The sequence below is a fragment of the Miscanthus floridulus genome, chromosome 9 (assembly GCF_019320115.1).
Source record: "Miscanthus floridulus cultivar M001 chromosome 9, ASM1932011v1, whole genome shotgun sequence".
Taxonomy (NCBI): domain Eukaryota; kingdom Viridiplantae; phylum Streptophyta; class Magnoliopsida; order Poales; family Poaceae; genus Miscanthus; species Miscanthus floridulus.
In genome coordinates this window covers 129,380,093-129,401,149 of record NC_089588.1, presented here as the reverse complement: position 1 = coordinate 129,401,149, position 21,057 = coordinate 129,380,093, and the positions used below count along the sequence as shown (strand labels likewise).

The following is a 21,057-nucleotide window of genomic DNA, read 5'->3' as shown; positions in this document are numbered from 1 at the left end:
CGGCCTGCGCCTCCTTCCCGTGTCAGTGGCCACAGCCCTCGACGACACCAATGATGGGGGCTTGCACCTACAACATAAAACACTTGTTGTGACATACAACTAAAACATATGAAACATTTGGAACATATGCGTATAGCCACGGTAACATGTGCAACATCAAAAGAACACACTTGTAACATACGTCTAAAACAGATGAAACATATTTAGTAGACGCTTGAAATATACCTCTGAAATACTTGCAACATATGCAACATTCAAATCTACTGTTGCAACATCCATATGAAACACATATAACGAACCTCCAAAACATCTGAAGCACTTAAAATTGAAACATACATTTACAATATACGCTTTCAGAACAACATCTCCTGGTGGGGGATTGCGGTAGCGGAAGCACCTTGGCGTGGCGGGGGATGGGCACAGTGAGGCGGAGTGGGCGTGACAGGGGAGGAGCACGACGCGGCTAGGATAGGCGCGCAGTGGGAAAAGGCGGCAGCTGCGATGTGGAGTGGGGCAGGCAGCGTCCGGGCGGGCGGACAGATGCCCGCTTTGCCAGCATTACCGTTCTATATAAACACACGAGAGAAATTGAAGTGGGCTGGAGAAGGAATCAATCTGAAAAAAACTACAAGTACCGTTTTTCCCAGGTTTCGTAGTGTGTCACAAATGGTTTGCCCTGAATTACAGAACAGAAAACAGTGAGCATATCCCATAGTTTGGACTGAATGGATGTAGTACTCCCTATAATATAAGGGAAAGCTCAGAAAGTCCAAACCGGTGTCAGGAGAAGACAAGCCATCGTCCACATTCATTTGGGGTCTCATCTCGTCATTCCTCTCCTGATCTTGAGTCTATTGAGCGTTTGTTCCTTCGGGCTGGCAACACTTTCTCGCCATTGAACATGTCGGGAGAAAGGATAGCGTTGTCGACCAGCGATAGGTGCGTTCGTGTTGGGCCTCACTGCCCGGGCATGGAAAGCGTCGGATAAAAGCGTCCCCCTGCCAGCTGTTCTACAGCCCCAGTTCGCTCGTCTGCCTGCCAGGTGCGTATACGCTCCTCTCTTTTCGTCTTCTTTGCGCATTATTATCCTGTATTTTTGGTATATTTTTATAAAGGTGATGCTGATGGCCAGCTGTTGTTTGCTATGTGCCTGTGAGCCGATTATAGCGGGGTGCTGGGGAAGCTCCGGGGTGGGTAGATCTGCCCTTTGCCATGGTCTGACGGTCTGCCGGATCAAACTCTTTGCCGTTAATCTCTTGCCATTTGCCATGGCGCTTCTCCAAGGGTGGTGGTGCTCGGTGCTCTAATGGATCATTTCTTCGGCCAAGTTGTTGTTAGTTGGGTCGATTAGACCAAACTGCAAGTAGTGGCATGAGTTGTGATAGTTATACCAAAGTTATGCAGGATGAGTGAGGCACTCTCCTCAGTTGTATGGTTTTTCTGCTCCAGTTTTCATTCAAAAAACTGGATTGGCACTTGCCTTTTTTCTTTCATTGTCTAATAGAAATCGTAGCAAAGCTTTTACCGTCCTTTCTAAAAAAATATCAAACGTGGAGACTAAAAGGTGACTAAGGCCCGGTTTGGTTCTAGGGACTCAAAGAGGCTAAAGACCATTAAGGCACATAAATAAAGACCAAAATACCCCTACTTCTCTTGCCTAGCCGTGCTTAGGAAAGGGGCACGCCGCACCACTCCCGCCCGAGCTCCGCCTCGCCGACAGCTGCACGCGCGGCCGGGGAGGGGCGCCACCGCGCGCTGTGGTGGTGAGGGGGCGCCGAGATGTCGGAGGTGGGGAGGGGCCGCCAGATGCCGGAGGTGGGGAAGGGGCACCGGGATGCCAGAGCTAGCCGCCGTCTCCGCCATGGCCACAAGCGCACCACCATCTCATTGTGCGCCGGGATGGTGGAGAGCGGTGGCGGGCACCTCCACGCTATCAGATCTAGGGAGAGAAGACACCGTCGCCGATGCTTGGAGGAAGGGCTCACCGCACCGCCGTAGCCTTCCCCGTGCACGGCCGTGAGCTCCAGGTCCGCGAGCTCCTTGTTCGCCGTCGCCGTCGCGCATAGCCTCGTTGCTCAGTCGCTATCGGTGCTCCAGGCCGCGGTGGCGCACGCTCCAGCGGACAGACGTGGATGGTCCCGACAAAATAAAATAGGAGAGAGATAAGGGCATGGTTTGTCAACTGGGCCTAAGAGTCCCAAATAGCCATCCTTCAAGGACTACAGCCCAAACATCTTCTAGTCCCTTTAGTAGTCTGTGTGTTCGAGAAAGTAGGGACTATTTGGGACTAAAATGGGCTCAGTAGTCTCTAGTCCCATCTAACTAAACAGGCCCTAAAGTAGTTCAATCCCCTTTAGTCCTCAAGGGTGACTAAACTTTAGTCAGGTGACTAAACTTTAGTCCAGTAACAAACAGGGCACAAGTACTTGTATTTGAAGACATTTCTTCTTTAATTTTGAAAGGGAAAAAGAGCGTATATGACGTCATCATGACATCATGGCCCAGTCCAGCGTTAGGCATGCCAAGCGGCTTCGCGCCCTCCGCTCCCTGACCGCCACATATATGCTCCCAGGGTTCCTCGGTGCTGAACAGCACGAGGAGGCACGAGAGGAAGGTGTGGTTGACGCGCTTGCTCCTGCTCGCTCGGGCGGTACCTAGTACCTCGACGAGCCACTCCCGCTTCACCTCAGGCTCCGGCAATGGCGGTAGCAGCTTGGTCGTGCCGCGGAGCAGGCCGTCCAGCTTCTCGAGCTCGAACAGGAACTTGACAGTGGTCCTGAGAACGGCCGCACGCTCGGCGTCCTAAGCCTTGCTGCCTCGTAGTCTGCCATGGCACGCTAGCCGCCGTCCGTGCCCTCCGGTGTGTAGCGCTCCGCCAGTGAGGCCACCTTCAGGGCCGCGTGTGCTTCATGGCCAGGGTTACATCTACTTTCAGAAGGGCGCAACCTCAATTACTAAAATATCCTTACTAAAATATCATGTATAATATAATTCTCAATTAGTTACTTAGAAAAAGAAAAAGATGAAAGCACCTGGAGGTATACCATGGTACTTTTTCGATCTATAATAAAATCCCTCGTCTCCTAAAATCATTTTTGTACTAGTAGAATTTGTTTTGCTTAAAATATGAGTAAGATTTTGCCCCGTAGCTAAGAGATTTGGTAGCCGTTGGCAAGCAACGCACGCATCTTCTTGTTCTATATATATTGCACTTGTTCAATCTTGAATCGTCTTTGAATTTTGATGGAGGTATGGAGAAAAAAATCTTAAATACGATACATGCATTCAGAACTCTTAAAGTTTTGACCTAGTCATTGATCATCGTAAAGAATGAGAAAATTTTAGAGACAGCAGGTGGCTTGAATGGAATCGAGGTCGAGGATGGTCACGTGAGGTAACAGTGAGGTGTTCAGCCGCATGGATGCATGCGCAGCGTCACATGGACGCATGTGCTACCAGCGTAGGTACCCGAGGCCCATCGATTCAGGCTGCCTGGTTGCTTCTCTTCAGCTACTGCAGGCCTCCAACAAGACGCCTTGCCACCACCAATCTCCAGACCAGTGCAATGAATCCACCGCACCCAGATCTGAAGCAAGTAAGGGAAGAAGCATGAGTGTGCTGACAGGAGCGCTGGGAAGCCTCGGCCCCAAGCGTCTGCAGCTGCTCCAGGACGAGTACAAGCTCCAGCAGGGCGTGAGGAAGCAGGTGCAGTGGCTCCACAGTGAGCTGGAGGGCATCCACACCTTCCTCTGCAAGGTCTCTGATGTGCCATGGGACCGGCTCGACGACCAGGTGAAGGTGTGGGCACGCGAGGTCAGGGAGGCATCTTACGACATGGAGGATGTCCTCGACACTTTCCTTGCGCACGTCGATGCCGCCGAGCCTGCCGACCCCAGCAGGCTGAAACGCGCCATGAAGAAGATGGGTAAAGTGTTCGGCAAGGCCAAGGCTCGTCGCAGTATTGCTGGTGCCATCGAAGACATCAAGAAGCATCTCGAGGAGGTAGCCGAAAGGCGTCAGAAGTACAAACTTGATGACATTATGTGCAAGCCACTCGCAACAACGTCAACTATTGATCCTCGCCTTAAAGCTATGTACAAACAAGTGACGCAACTTATTGGCGTCGACAAGTCAAGGGATGAGCTCGTATCCATGCTGATGACGTTGCAACCAGATGATGGTACCTCGAACCAGGAGATGAAGAAGGTTTGTATTGTTGGAGTTGGAGGATTAGGAAAATCCACCCTTGCCAAGGCGGTGTATGAGAAGCTTAAGTCACAGTATGACTGCGGGGCCTTCATTTCAATTGGTCGGGATTATGACTTGGTAAAAGTTTTCATGGATATTCTCTTTCATCTTGACGGTGAAAAGCATAAGGACATTCACAACACTCGAAGAGGCCTCGAGCTCCTCATTCACCAACTTCGAGAATTCCTGAAGAAAAAGAGGTAACACAGACACACAATTGTAAATTGTAATTAGCCAGTGCCTTTTAAGATATTGCTCCACAGTTACTCGATGCTACACTATGTTGTAGGTTATACTAAAAATGTTATCTCCACATCATTAATGCCAGACTACTTCTTGAGATTGATTTTCTCCACTCCATGCATACAAGAAAAGCACGTTGGCCGGTGTCACAATTCTGGCCGAGAAATCTTGGGCAGAACAGCCAGATGATCGAGATGGAACAGCCAGATAATCGAGATGGTGTCAGACCACGAGAGGCGTCGCGACATGAATGGGTCGCGCGTGTACGTCTAAGACAGGCGGCCGTACGCGCGGAACAGATGCCAACACACAGGCCGCCGGTGCCATGACGTCCGGCATCCACGGCATCATGATCACCGGCCGCTCCTGCAGACTAAAGATGTGGCCATCTTGCTAGATCCCATAATTACAATTTAATTTATCTCCTAGGATGTACTAAATTTGGCCATTCCATAATAACAATTTAATTTGTCTTCTCCGAGTACTTATCTTTCCGTATGGTCAATAAAACTTTAGGTGACATTAGGCTAGGGAAAGAATTGTGAAAAATGAAAGCAAGAGTCTTGGATTACTTTGAACAAATAAGTCTTGATATAATCCTTATTGACCATGACTTATAATTTCTTTGTTCACTTTAATATTAACTTCATTACATTACTTCGAGTTTACATGTTAATAATGATGCTGAAAAATTAGGGGACCATGATCCATGGAGTTATCAATAAAGCCTATATGGAAAAAAGTCAAACTTCCACAATTATAAAAGATAACTAACTATTTCTTTTTTATAAATTATCCACATCTATCATTACGAAAGGTAATGCTTTGACCCCTTAGTTTGCATTCAAATTAACCATACCTGGCATTATGAGAGGTAATGTAATGTAATATATACATGTATAATTTGTACCTAAATTATCCATTTCAATTGTTACAAAAAAATTTGACAAAAATCTCTCAAATCAACATGTAAATTCTAATATATGCTATCATGAAAAATAATTCAAACATCCATAAGTACAATATATGCACAAGACTATTTGAAATACACACTTCTGCAATGTTAAGTTGAAACTATGCACAAAGCTATGTTCCGCTGCGTAGACCAAGGAAACATATATACATTAGGATAAATATTTATTTTATAAGCTTATCAAGCGCGGAAAAATGTCCTTACAAATCATATAGTAATGACACTTACACTTCATTTTAAGTCATACTAATACTCATGATAATAAATTTTGGAAGTTGTTACCTCCAAAGAGTTTAAACAATTTGATTGGAACATTATATCATATATGAATATTAGCAATTTAATTCCAAAGATTATTTGTTTACTAAAACAATAGTAATTAATACAATATTATAAATTTAACATCTTAATTGCCATCGTGCATGCCGAAACAATTATTTATGCCATTGTAAGAACTAAGATGATAGCCTAGGACGTAGAATATTCTTATAACAAAATAAAAAATGAAAATTTTGAATAAACGATACAATAAGCAATGGAATTTTAAATTAACACGTGATCAAAAGCTGAAAGTTAAAATATAGATTTAAATGATATCACATAAAGTGGTAAGGGTTTATATACTTTAAGTTTATGTTTCAACTAAACACATATCGTGCTAGAAAAAAGATTAATCCTAGAAATTATTACTCATGAAACTGCTAGAAATAAAAAAGATAGACCCTAAAATTCTTACAAAAACCTAAAACACTTTGCCATCAAATTGGACTATAATCACCATTGTAAATAATAGTCATTGTATCTGAGCAATGAAGAAGCTCAAATTATTGGAAAAAAGAATCAAAATTTAGGTTCATAGTCGTAAAAATATAGACCACACCTAAGCCATCATAGTTTAAACAAATGTTTCAACTAAATGTATATTGGAGATAAAAAGAGGTGCTATGTAAAAAAAAACTGATGGTTATGCATGAAAAGTACATAAAAATCAATAATTGGTAGATTATCAAAACTGAATATAGACTATAGAGTACCTATTATAGCTATTGTTTTAGAACATTAGTGATGAGAAAAAAAATATTAATATAAGTAGTTTTTAGTTGTTAGTCTTCTAAGATTCTAACCCGTGCGAGAGCATGGGTTGATGAACTAGTTAGTTCTATTCAAAAGGCAAGACCAACCGATCAGTTGGCTCGGAGAGTGGTGCTCTAGGCCAGAGACCCGCCATTGTCCCTCTGCTTGTGACGGTGTCTTCCACCTCTACATCAACAACGGCGCGTGCCTTCTAGCCGAGCAGGCACGTGGAAATTAGCGGGCCTATGGACATCTTCGTCTAGAGGTCAGCGATAATTAAGCTCGATTAAGCACTAAGCACATGGTTAGATGTTCCTGTAACTAGACTAGTTAAGATCCCAAATAAGATTTAGTCTAACAGGCCAAAGGAGATGGGTTCCAAGCTAAAATTTGGCATCCAACCAAACGATGGGAAAAATGGGTTAAATGGCCAAAATTCGATTTGGCTAGCTTGGGCACTATACTAACACACATCCTAAAACAAACCATAATCGCAGATAAGCACACAGGTGGCTAGTGCTTGACCTGGCTTCAGACCATTCAGACTGGAGTCGAGTCGTCAGCCCCCACTCACCGGCGAAGCAGAGCGCATGCGCATGGTACTTCTGCAATCGCTGGGATGGCACATGGGCTGCAATAGTGACATGTCTAAGGCGGTGTTTTGATTGGCTGATAAAAATTTAGGAGATGTGTCGGATGCATGTTGCATGGGTGTTCGGATACTAATAAAAAAATAAATTATATAATCCATCAGTACTCAAGAGATGAATTTTTTAAACCTAATTAACCTGTCATTAACATATGTTTACTGTAGCACCACATTATCAAATCATGAACTAATTAGGTTTAAAAAATTCGTCTCACAAATTAATCGTAAACTATGCAATTAATTTCGTAATTAGTCTATATTTAATACTACATACATGTATCCAAACATTTGATGGGACAACGACTAAAATTTAGGATGGCCAAACCAACACCACCTAAAACGATGCCTGTCTCTGCATCAATGTTCAGTGACGCCATTGAGTATTAACTCGGCGGTGTCCTCCTGTGTCATGTCCATTGGAGGTTGCCTGCTCTAGACAGTGAATCGGTGAGGGTGAGCTCAACGCCCAGCCAGCATGCCTCCTGTGTCCTGTCCATTGGAGGTTGCCTGCTCTTAGATTGGAGGTTGCCTGCTCTTAGACGGACTCCAACAGCGTGACCCATATACCCATTTTACGGTTGGAGTGATGTACAGTGAAAAAAAAAGTTACATCCCATAACTTCACCCCTCCAACAGAGCCCCGAATCCCTGCAGTCCGCCCCCGAATCCCTGCAGTCCGCGAAAATATCCGAGACTCACTCCTCAACCCTATCCACGCCGCCATCCCAGCAGGTTCGCGCCGTCCATCTCGCTGCGGCCCTGCGTCCAGGCACCTGCGCCGGCCGCCGCGGAGCCGGAATCCACCCGTGCCGGCCGCCGCGGAGCTGGCAGCACCAGCGCCATCCGCCGCGGCGCTGCCCGCCATGGAGCCGGCAGCCGTCCGCTGCGGCTCCGCTCCACCCTCCGCCGCGCCGCTCGCCACCTGAGCCTTCCCGAGGCCCGAGCCGCGACGACAGCGCTGCCCGCCGTGGAGCCGGCAGCCATCCGCGTCGTCAGCTGCGGCTTCACCCTCCGGATCCAAGCGACGGCGGCTCCCCAAGCTCGCGCGTGGCGGCGGCTCCCCCGAGCTCGCGCCCGGCGGCGGACCCCGGCGCTCTCTCCTTCGTCAACTCCTCCCGCGGCGGCCCGCCTCCTCCACTCCACTCCTCCCCGAATCCGCCTCACCACGCCGCGCCGCTCCGGGCGCTCCTCGCCTCGAGCCCGCCTCGCCCCGCCGGCCGCGCTCCGCCTTGCCATTGCCACCACCACAGTAGCTCTATGAATCCACTGCGCTCAGATCTGAACCAAGCAAGAGAAGAAGCATGAGTGTGGTGACGGGGCGCTGGGAAGCCTCGCCCCCAAGCTGCTGAAGCTGCTCTATGGTGAGTACAAGCTCCAGAAGGACGTTCGGAAGCAGGTGCAGTGGCTCCACAGCGAGCTGGAGAACATCCACGCCTTACTCCGCAAGGTCGCTGCTGTGCCATGGGACCGGCTCGACGAGCAGGTGAAGGTGTGGGCGCGCGAGGTCAGGGAGGCATCTTACGACATGGAGGATGTCCTCGACACCTTCCTCGTGCGCGTCGATGGCGGAGAGCCTGCCGACCCGAGCAGGCTCAGACGCGCCATGAAGAACATGGGCAAGGTGTTCACCAAGGCCAAGGTTCGCCATGATATTGCGGGTGCCATCGACGATATCAAGAAGCATCTCGACGAGGTAGCTGAAAGGCGTCAGAAGTACAAACTCGATGAGATGATTATGTCCAAGTCAATTACATCAGCGTCCACTATTGATCCTCGCCTTACTGCTATGTACAAAGAGGTTTCCCAACTGATTGGCGTTGACAAGTCAAGGGAGGAGCTCATCTCTATGCTGAATGTATCCCAACCGGATGATGATGCGCCTGACAAGAAAACTATCAAGAAGGTTTCTATTGTTGGTGTTGGGGGATTGGGCAAAACCACTCTTGCCAAAGCGGTGTATGACAAGCTTAAGTCGCAATACGATTGTGGGGCTTTTGTTTCAGTTGGCAGGGATCATGATTTGGGAAAAGTTTTCAAGGACATTCTCTTTGATCTTGACAAAAATAGGTATGAGAACATTCATAACACTGGAAGAGGTGTTGATCTCCTCATTCGTGAAGTTCGAGAATTCCTAGAGAACAAGAGGTACATATCAGAAATCCAATTGTAAATTGTAATTAGCAAGTGCCTTTTAAGATGATGTTGCTCCACAATTTGCTGTAGGTTATACTAAAAATATTATCTCCGCATCATCTATGCATGCCAGACTGCTTCTTGAGATTGATGTTTTTCTACTCCACACATATAAAAAAATGCATAATTCAGTGGTATCCGACATAAATGCTTTTAGCTCACCTGTTAGAAAAATGCATAATTCAGTGGTGTCCGACATAAAAGGGCATGCATAGTATCATAATTTAATTAACGGCTTAAACATTTCTAATTCATAATTGAACTTAGTTTTTTTATATTTTTCTTCTGCAACTATAAACTTCCAACTTATAGTATAAAAATAAGGACCCTAAAAAATATAGTATAAAATAATCTCATAAGACGATAACTTCTTATTGCATATGCATAAAAGTTGAGGTATATTTTAAGAAAAAGAACAGTTTTAGGGTCACCTTGTGTTGCAACATGCACTTAGATGTGTAACTTCTGTATACAACTTGGCCTTAAATTTGTAGTTTTTTTAAAAAAAATAGGACCTTTAATGTGTAGTTTTCAATTTTTCATGCATATGCCCAAAGTTGTAGGTTACTTCTTGAAGTTACTCTTCTATAATTACTTTCAACTACGATTCCTAGTCAGAAAGATTCTGAAACATCAATGCACTGTATATTTGTACTGACATAATAGTCATGAGTTTGATATGTAATGGCGACTACTTTTAATGTTAGAATTTTTTTAATTATGTAGAAGCTCCAACATTATTACTAACCAATGGTTCTTCCACTTTGGTGTGGATAGGTATTTTATTGTTATTGATGATGTATGGGAGGTAGGCACTTGGGAAGCAATCGAACTAGCTCTTGTTGAGAATAATCATGGAAGTAAAGTAATCACAACTACTCGAAATGTTGAAGTTGCCAAAGCATCTGGTGAGGTTTACAAGCTGAAACAACTTTCCAATGATGACTCCATGAAATTATTTTATACAAGGTTATCTAGAGCAGACCGAAAGTTCCTTATAACCATCCAGATGACATTTCTGAGAAAATTCTAAAGAAATGTGCTGGTATACCATTAGCAATCATCACAATGGCTAGTTTGTTGGCTGGTAAACCAGAATGCGAATGGTCAATGGTCTACAACTCTATTGGTTTTCATACTACAGATAACAGGGAAGCTGAAGATACTATGACAATACTTTCATTTAGCTATTATGATCTGCCTCCACATTTGAGGACATGCTTACTATATCTAAGTACATATCCAGAAGATTATGAGATCAAAAAGGATTCTTTGATATGGAAGTGGATAGCTGAAGGATTTATTGATGGAAAACAGGGAACAAGATTATTTGAGCTTGGAGAAAGATACTTCAATGATCTAATTAATAGAAGCTTGATCTAGCCAGTGGAGAATGAGTGGAATGGCAGAGTAGACAGCTGTCGTGTTCATGATATGGTTCTTGATCTGATGCGTAAGCTTTCATCTAATGAAAACTTTATTGCTATATTAGGTGACAATGTTGAAGGAACACCAGCAGCAAGCAGTGTCTGTCGGTTAGCCCACCAAAACAGAATAGCCGAGCATGTTAATTCTGAAACAATGGTTAGTGGGATGCAAAAAGTGAGGTCTTATACCGCATTCAAGTGTTTTATTGATAGCCAGGACCAGTTTTTGAGATTTAAACTTTTGCGCGTGCTAGACATAGTAGACTGCAGCTTTGAGAAAGGTTGCCACCTTGAGCATCTTGGTGATTTACTTCACTTGAGGTACCTTAGGATAGGATTCAACGGTAGTTACCTTGAGCTCCCCGTACAACTAGGGAATCTAAAGTTACTGCAAGCACTCGATGTGGAGGGAACATTGCCAGCAAGCACTGTGCACCTAACAGAGCTGGTTCGGCTATGTGCTGACAAAAAGGTACCGGATGGGATTGGGAAGCTGGTATCCCTGGAGGAGCTAAGAATAATGAATGGTTGCAGTGACAAGGCCTTGAAATTTTTGAAAGAGCTTGCCAACCTGCGAGAACTGAGGGTGCTTGAATTTGCCACTTATGATGGGGCGGACGAGAGCATGCATAGAGATTTTGTGGAGTCTCTAAGCAATCTGCAAAAGATCCAGCATATAGGTGTGTACGGTTCAGATTGGCACGCAGATACAGACATGTGGGAAGCAGCAGGCTTTGTGCTCCCACGACCTCTCCATTATTTGGGATGGCAGGCAATTAGATTTGTTACGAAGCAATCCGTTCATCAAGAAGAAGAACCAATAGGATTACAGAGATCCCATCCAACCAGATTAGTGACATGGATCAACCTTAGCCTTAGATCTAAATCCAACCATCAGTGTAATCTCTCCCTGTAATCACTGTAGTTTCGTACGGACTACTCCATCTTTCGGAACCGACATCACCGGGAGCGCTACCCGTTGGGAAGCCGCGTATCCGCGTCCCCGAACGGGCGTCTGACAACTCCCGTGGCGTCGCTTCGACCTGTATAAATTGTGAGATCGGTCAATGGAAAAGTATGGTTCGATTCATTCTTTCTCTCGAGCACTACTGTTTTTAAACACGTTATCAGCACGCTCTGAGAATCGAGAGAAGTTTCGTCGAGAAAGGTGAGATGGATCCCGAAACCTCACCGTCGATCATGACCGCCATTCTCTTCGGAGTTCCCCTCACCCGCCGCGCTCCTCTGCTCCTCGACGCCGCACGCCTGGCGGAGAGCCGCGCCCAGCACCGTCGCGTCTTCGGCCGTCGCCGTCGCCGCGGCTGCCGCAGCCGCCGTCACACTCGCCGTGGCCGCGACAACCGTCGCCGCCCTCGCCATAGCCGCGGCAACCGCGCCCAGCGCCTCATCGCCAACAACGGCGCCCAGGCTTCAGGAGCGGCGCCGGCACCACCAGCGCCGGTCGCGACTCCACCGCCACCACCGCCGGCCGCGCCTGCAACTCCTCTTCGTCTGCCGTCGCCGACCCCAGGGTCCTTCACCCTGGTGGCCGGACCAAGGGACGGCCCAGCGCCGTACGCGTTCCAGCAGGCCGGCCAGTCCAGCGCCGTCACGGCTCCAGCAACCGTCCCGGCGGCAACCCCGGCGGGCCTGGCTCCAGCAACTCCTCCGTCGGTGTGGGCGCGTCGCGTCCGCCGCCGCCTGACCACCGAACCCGAGGAGTACAGCCCCGGCCTCCGCCCCGGCTCCTGGACTGCGACCTTCCAGAGGCTCTCCAATGGAGTCCTCCCCAACCGCTCCAATGGCGAGGCTGGCCCCTCCGGCGAGGGGGGCTACTCGCCCAACTAAGCGACGAAGCAGGACTGGAAGGAGGCGGAGGCAGCAATGGCAGACGACGGAACGACCGAGCAGCGAGTCGGAGTGGCTGGATGAGTTCTCAACCTTATCCCCGCTAATAATTTATTTGCGTCGTCCTGCCTTCACGTGTCGTACAGAAAATGTCGACATTGTGTGCTCATCCTAATAAAGCTGCCTCTTGCTTGTGGCGCATGTGACTTGTTTAGTAGTATATTCTAATTTGTGATTTGTGACTAAGTTTAGTACTAGTGACTACAGTTAGTATTATCAGCAGCCATTCACTACAAATCCTTTGGGGGTTTTATCATGTAATTAGCGCTGCACATTGTGTCAGGACTCGGTTAAATGTTCAAAGTATTTGTTCGTGTGACAAATCCAATAGCATTTGTTCCTGTTACTATTTTATTGCAATTATTTATATTTGTATTTTTTGCAATACGACACAATTTTTAAGTCTACTTTAACTATGCAAAAGTTGAATACTTAAATAAATGTCACAATCATTTCACGTGTACCTTAAAGAAATAATATTGGATATTTTAAATTTATTTGCCTTTGCAAATAAATAATTTTTTTTATATGGTCTATATATTATGTCATCACATAATCATTACCTATAAAATGTTTCCAATATTTAAATTTCACATTAAATAAATCTTTCTTGATTCAAATTTAATGTGCCATTTTACGGTTCACATTTAAGTTTTAAATTTTTACTTAAATATATTTTACATATATCTTACAACACATCAATTGCCTTACATTAAAACATTTATACAAATGTAGGCAAAATGTCCGAAGTTGTTGGCAAATTAAAAGACAAAGAATTTGACCAACTCGCACTTGATGGACATAATTTTCCAACATGGTCAATGGATCTCAAAGTTAGCCTCTCTTTACGGGGATTTTATCATGCCATTCTTCCACCAAAAGAGGGTACTTCGGCACCTGATGACAAAACTAAATATAGTGCCTTATACATCATAAGGGCTCATATACATCCAGACCTCAAGTCTGAATATTTGATGGAAGAAGATCCACGCACTTTGTGGAATGCTCTCAAACAACGCTATGAACAGCAAAAGGCAATTGTCTTACCTGAAGCTTTGCATGAATGGAACCATCTCCGTCTACAGGATTTTAAGACTGTTGGAGAATACAATCATGCAATTCACAAACTTTGTGCAAAACTCAAATTTTGTGAGAAAGAGCCTTCTAATGCGGACAAAATAGAGAAGACTTTGTCTACTATGATGCCTGCAGATAGAATCCTTCACCAACAATACCGTGAGCGAAATTTCCAAGTTTATTCTGAGTTAATTAATACTCTACTTCAGGCCGAACGGCATAATGAGATCCTTCTTTGGAACTCAAATAAACGCCCATTGGGTGCTGCCCCATTACCTGAAGTACACACAACCACTCAGAACACAAACAAACAGGATGGTGCCAACAGGAAACCATTCAGGAAATTCAAAAACAAAGGTAAAGGTAAAGGACAAGGTAACAATAACAAGCGCAAAAGAGAGCAAAAACCGCATGATTTTAACAAGGGTAAGGACATTCCTAAAAAGAATTTTGACAAATCCCAACTTTGTCAAAAATGTGGTTGTTACAGCCACATCACTAAGAAATGTCGTACCCCCCGTCACTTGGTTGACTTGTACTTAAAGTCCGTTGGTCGTGATCGCCCAAATCAAGGACGCAAGTACGAAGCTCATTTCAACTTCCAGAATGATGTTACGATGCAAGATGTTGCTCCGTACAACTTCACTAATGACATTAACATGGCAGAAGCTAGTTGCTCCAAAAGTGTCCCCAATACACTGAGCAACCACAAGACTCCACCACCTGCGGAAGACGACTTAATGGACACGGACAAGATGCTTGTAGAGTTTGCCTCTACTGACATGTTTGGAGATCTCAATTAGACTCCCATGGTCCCTAATTAGTACTATGTACTCATTATGTCCCGACAAAGTGTTGTAAATTATTGCTAAATATAGCAGTCTTGTAAATATTTGTGGCTTGTATGCTATATCCTATATATAGCACATATATGTACCAAGCACAATCGAAAATCAATAAAGTATGTATAATTATATATATATGTCATTCTCAGATTTTTAATTCTCTTTCATATATATAGATTTCTACGGGACAAATCCAATGGAGGAGGAAATGTGCCTTGTAGATAGTGGTACTACAAATTCTATACTAAGGGACACCAAATATTTCCTAACTCTAACTAAGAGACAAGGAAATGTCATAACAATCGCTGGATGCGATGCGACGATAGTAGGCTCTGGTTGCGCTACTATTACGCTCCCCATGGGTACTCAAATAACAATTGAGGATGCATTATTGTATCCCGATTCAACTCGTACCTTACTTAGCTATAGAGATATCCGTAAAAACGGATTTCACGTGGAAACACATGAAGAACATAAAGAGGAATTTCTCCTCTTAATTAAAGATACCGAACATGGCAAACAACTTCTTGAGAAAATTCCCTCTTTACCATCTGGAATATATTATACATACATCAGACCCGTACCACATGTTGCCTATAAAATAATTTTTCAGAATGTTAATGCATTCCAAACTTGGCATGATCGCCTTGGTCACCCTGGCATAGGGATGATGCGAAAAATTATAAATAATTCCCATGGTCACAACTTAGCTAATTCTAAGTTCCCAGAATCTTCTGATTTTACATGCACCGCATGTGCAACTGGGAAATTGATTTTAAGACCATCTTATCTTAAGATCAAAGCTGAACCACTTAAATTTCTTGAAAGAATTCAAGGAGATATTTGTGGTCCTATTACTCCATCATCTGGGTCATTCAAATATTTCATGGTTCTAATAGATGCATCTACACGATGGAATCACGTGTGCTTATTATCCACACGCAACCATGCTTTTGCCAAAATAATAGCTCAAGTTATTAGACTTAGAGCAAATCATCCTGAACATCAGATAAAATCTATTAGAATGGACAATGCTGCTGAATTTTTCTCAAAAGCTTTCAATGACTATTGCATGGCTCTAGGAATTCAAATTCAGCACTCAGTTCCATATGTCCATACTCAAAACGGTTTAGCAGAAGCTCTTATCAAAAGAGTTAAGCTAATAGCAAGACCACTATTGCAGAATTGTAATCTACCGACTTCATGTTGGGGTCATGCAGTCTTACACGCTGCTGACTTACTACAATTGCGACCAACTGCATATCATACTGCTTCCCCACTACAATTAGTACGTGGAAATCCACCGAGTATTTCCCATCTGCGGAAATACGGTTGCGCTGTATATGTACCGATTTCACCACCAAAGCGTACATCTATGGGTCCACACAGGAAATTAGGGATCTATGTCGGGTATCAATCTCCGTCGATCATTAAATACCTGGAGCCCCTTACAGGGGACCTATTCACGGCCCGATACGCTGACTGTATCTTCAATGAGGATCATTTCCCGGCATTAGGGGGAGATTACAAGTACCAAAATCAATGCCCGGAAATAAATTGGGATGCACAAGACATCTCCACTCATGATCCACGTACACAAGAATCTGAACTTCAAGTTCAGAAAATCATAAATTTGCAAAACATAGCAAATAATCTGCCAGACGCATTTACTGATTATAAAGGTGTCACTAAATCCTATCATCCTGCTAGGAATGTGCCTGAAAGAATAGAGGTACCAAATAAAACTATTCAACTCCCACCTTCGAAACCGGTTCTAGGTAAGAGGGGGAGAAGTAAGGCTATCAATCAGGATGTGGCTCCTAAACGCCAAAGGAAACAGGATAACAAAAATTCTAAATCAGTAAATGTGACACAACAACAAGTTGTGGGACACCAAGTGAATAAACAAAATTCACATCCCACATCAACAGTGCACTCAATACCTGATGTTGGGACATCGGAACACCCTGACGCTATCGTATTGGGAAATAACGAACCGTCACGAGGGGTACAAGAAATTTCCATAAACTACATTGATTCTGGAGAATCATATGACCGAAAGACTACAATTGTCGACATATACTTTGCCAAAACAATTGCCGAAATTATCCAAACTGATCCAGATCCCAAGACCATGGCAGAGTGCATAAAGCGCTCGGACTGGAACAAATGGAAAGAAGCAATTCAAGCAGAGTTAGCCTCGCTCACAAAAAGAAAGGTATTCTCATCAGCAATACCTACACCTTCACAAATCTTCCCTGTGGGATTTAAATGGGTTTTCGTCCGAAAACGGAATGAAAATAATGAGGTGGTGAGATACAAAGCGAGACTTGTAGCACAAGGGTTCACGCAGAGACCTGGCATTGATTTCAATGAAACATACTCTCCAGTTATGAGTGGAATAACTTTCCGATATTTAATAGCATTGGCAGTTCAAAATCATCTATCTATGCAGTTGATGGATGTAGTGACAGCATATTTATATGGGTCACTTGATTCGGACATTTACATGAAGGTTCCCGATGGAATTCCTATTCCAAATCCTAAAGCAAGTCGCGCCACATATTGTGTGAAACTTAATAAGTCACTATATGGCTTAAAACAGTCAGGACGGATGTGGTACAACCGACTGAGTGAATTCCTATTACAAAAGGGATACACCAATAACGATGATTGTCCATGTGTCTTCATAAAGAAATCCCAAACAGGGTTCTGTATTATATCCGTATATGTGGATGATTTAAATATCATTGGCAACCCACATGATATCAATGAAGCACGCAATCTCTTAAAGACGGAATTTGAGATGAAGGATTTAGGTCAAACTAAATTTTGCTTGGGTTTACAAATCGAGCACCTTCACTCAGGAATATTAGTGCATCAATCTGCCTATATCCAGAAAACACTAGAGAAATTTAATATGCATAAATCATATCCATCCAAAACTCCCATGGTTATTCGGACTCTAGACATGGAGAAAGATCCATTTAGACCAAAGAACAAAGATGAAGAGGTACTGGGGCCCGAGGTCCCATATCTCAGTGTCATTGGAGCACTAATGTATCTTGCAAATCAAACTAGACCTGACATTGCATTTGCAGTAAATTTACTGGCTAGATATAGTGCTACTCCAACTAAACGTCATTGGACGGGAGCCAAACAAATCTTGCGATATCTCAATGGCACCAAAGATCTTGGATTATTTTTCCAAAGAAACCAAGATTCAACTGTAATTGGATACACTGATGCTGGCTATTTATCTGATCCCTATAATGGCCTATCCCAGACAGGCTTTGTATTCCTATATGGAGGAACAGCTATATCATGGAAGTCATCTAAACAGACTTTAGTAACAACTTCCACAAATCATTGTGAAATTGTTGCACGATATGAAGCATCACGGGAGTGTGTATGGCTCCACAGAATGATTAATCACATACAGCAATCTAGTGGGATTGGTCCCATTGAATCACCCACAATTATCTATGAAGATAATGCTGCTTGTATTACACAAATGGAAACAGGTTATATCAAAAGCAATATAACTAAACATATTTCTCCCAAATTATTTTATCCTCATGAATTACAAAAGAATGGAGAAATAAAAATCTTGCAAACAAAGTCTTGTGATAATCTTGCAGATTTATTCACTAAGTCATTACTAGGTCCCATGTTCCAAAATTTTGTTCATAGTATTGGTATGCGACGACTTAAAGACTTGCAAGTTTCAGGGGGAGATAATCTCTGAAAATAATCATTTGTGTTAAATATTATATTGCACTCTTTTCCTATTATGAGTTTTTACAAAAAACTTTCTCATAAAAGGTTTTTAATGAGGCAATATCTAATATATAATATGTCATGTTTCCTATTTTCTCACAAGAGGTTTTTAAGGGGAATATCAAAGGCATTCTCTTCCTCATATTTTCCCACGTGGTTTTGGAGGAGGACATTGCCCATAGACCATTATATTGTTCTAAACTAAATTATGGATTTTTCCTATAAAGTTTTTTTTTCCGTATAAGTTTACAATGGACAATAATCTAAAAATATGTCATATCATTTCTCCTGATTTTTCCCCACTGGGTTTTTGAGGAGTTTAATGACATATCAACAATATAGCACCTCATATTTTTCCTACAAGGTTTTTAGAGGCCCTGAAGATATTATTTGATCTCAAGACTGGATGCGATCAGGGGGAGTGTTACGAAGCAATCCGTTCATCAAGAAGAAGAACCAATAGGATTACAGAGATCCCATCCAACCAGATTAGTGACATGGATCAACCTTAGCCTTAGATCTAAATCCAACCATCAGTGTAATCTCTCCCTGTAATCACTGTAGTTTCGTACGGACTACTCCATCTTTCGGAACCGACATCACCGGGAGCGCTACCCGTTGGGAAGCCGCGTATCCGCGTCCCCGAACGGGCGTCTGACAACTCCCGTGGCGTCGCTTCAACCTGTATAAATTGTGAGATCGATCAATGGAAAAGTATGGTTCGATTCATTCTTTCTCTCGATCACTACTGTTTTTAAACAAGATTGTCCAAATTGCCGTCATGCATTAATCCCACACGTCTTCCCAACCTGGCCCACTTGGAGCTGTTTGTGATTACTATGGATGAGCAGGATCTGAAACTCCTAGCTAGGTTACCGGCGCTCCGTTATCTCAACCTGACAATAGAGTCCACGGTAACAGCAAGCAATATTAACTCTAGGGATCGCAGCTTCTTCCACAAGTTGACGCACTTCGTTACCTATGCAATGGTGCAGTTTGAGCAGGCCAACGAGGAGGACACTAGTGTTTCATTGCATATGTGGAATGGAGAGGATGCTACGCCCTTTGCCTCTACAAAAAGCAATGACTCCAGAAAAGTTTTACCCTCTGGCGTGATGCCAAATCTGGAAGTGCTTGATTTTGATGTCCATTTGTGGGCCCTAAAAGATAACTACGGTGACTATTGTGGGAATATTGGCTTGGAGTACCTACCTTCCCTTCGAAAACTCGGAGGATGTATCTTCTGTGGAGACGTGCCTATTGCGGAGAGCGATGCTGCGTTGGCTGCACTGAGAGACGCATGCAACGTCCATCCCAACCATCCCACGTTTCGTATGTATGGATCAAACTAATCAGGTACGACGAGAATTTTGTAGTTCCGATCAAGTTAATATCTCCTTACTTGTTTCTATCTTGTTACAGTTCTGTCTCCATTTTTGTGTGTGTGTGTGTGAATATATATATATATATATATATATATATATATATACTGTTCTGCAGCTGGCTATAAAATAACTTATTATGTGATCACTTTGAGTTACGATAATTACTATGCTAATTCATGTGATTATAGTAACTCCTTACTGTGTGATTTATTATAACGTTATGGTAAATAGGCTCCTGTGTTATAGTAACACAATTATTGTAAATATGTATTCACTTTATCGTAAATTAGTATATAAAATTATCGTAAATGGAGGTGGCTACATAATAACTTATTCTATGGCCAGTTGCAGAATAGCCTTACCGTGTGTATATATATATATACACGTATGTGTATGTATGTACTTGCTTGTCTCTACTCAATTAATTATTAGCTTTATCCGAATTTTTAGGGGGAGACAATAATAATATGTCTTGAGGAGATACGAATTTGGATCTGCATGCGTATAGTGTATGTAAGTACTCTCTCCAACCTGTTCTGTCCTATCCTAGCCGATGGTGTCACTGTTGCTGCTCGTGCGTGTCAGCCATTCGACTGCACAGATTTTGGAAATGTGTTAGCCCACTTTCCGTCGCATTTCCATTATGCGAACATCTATGCTGATGTATGAAACTACCAAACCTGTTTTAGCACATACTGATTTTCCATCATTGAATCCATTACATAACGGACGTAGTTTTTTTCAGTCACTGGCTGCACCGACTCTGTTTCTGGCCACCAGTCGATACTCTGTTTTCCAGTCTCCTATGTCCTATATTGATATAACACTTTCTGTCATGGAGCCATGGAGCTGGCCATGGAGCTGGCAGACCCGGTAGAGGTCGAAAACATATCATTTTTATTTAGAAATGGTAATTTCTCCGATATGGCTTAAACCTCTAGACACGGTGGTTAAAAATAGTGCAACCGCATAGGCGAAAATAGAGTGGACTAAATTTTTTATACACAAGGTCTCTAGAGTCTAGACACGGCACGATCCAGAGCCTACCAGAGCCGCGCCGCAGATTAATTAGCCGCGGAGACGAGACACGGAGGTGGATAACAGCCGTTCCGTTGGTATGGGTCTTCATCCCGTGGGCCTACAGTTCAGTAACAAATGTGATTGCTGGCCCATGGGCCACGTCGGCCCCCGTGGCGAGAACAGCAGGCCAATGGGTACGTGCGATATATACTCATTGCTCAAAAAAAAAAAGATG

At 43.8% G+C, this 21,057-nt stretch overlaps 1 pseudogene; it reads left to right on the top strand.

The window, feature by feature from the left end:
• Positions 1-3,609: 3,609 nt before the first annotated feature.
• LOC136480913 (disease resistance protein RGA5-like) lies at positions 3,610-19,769 on the top strand (annotated as a pseudogene).
• Positions 19,770-21,057: the final 1,288 nt, after the last annotated feature.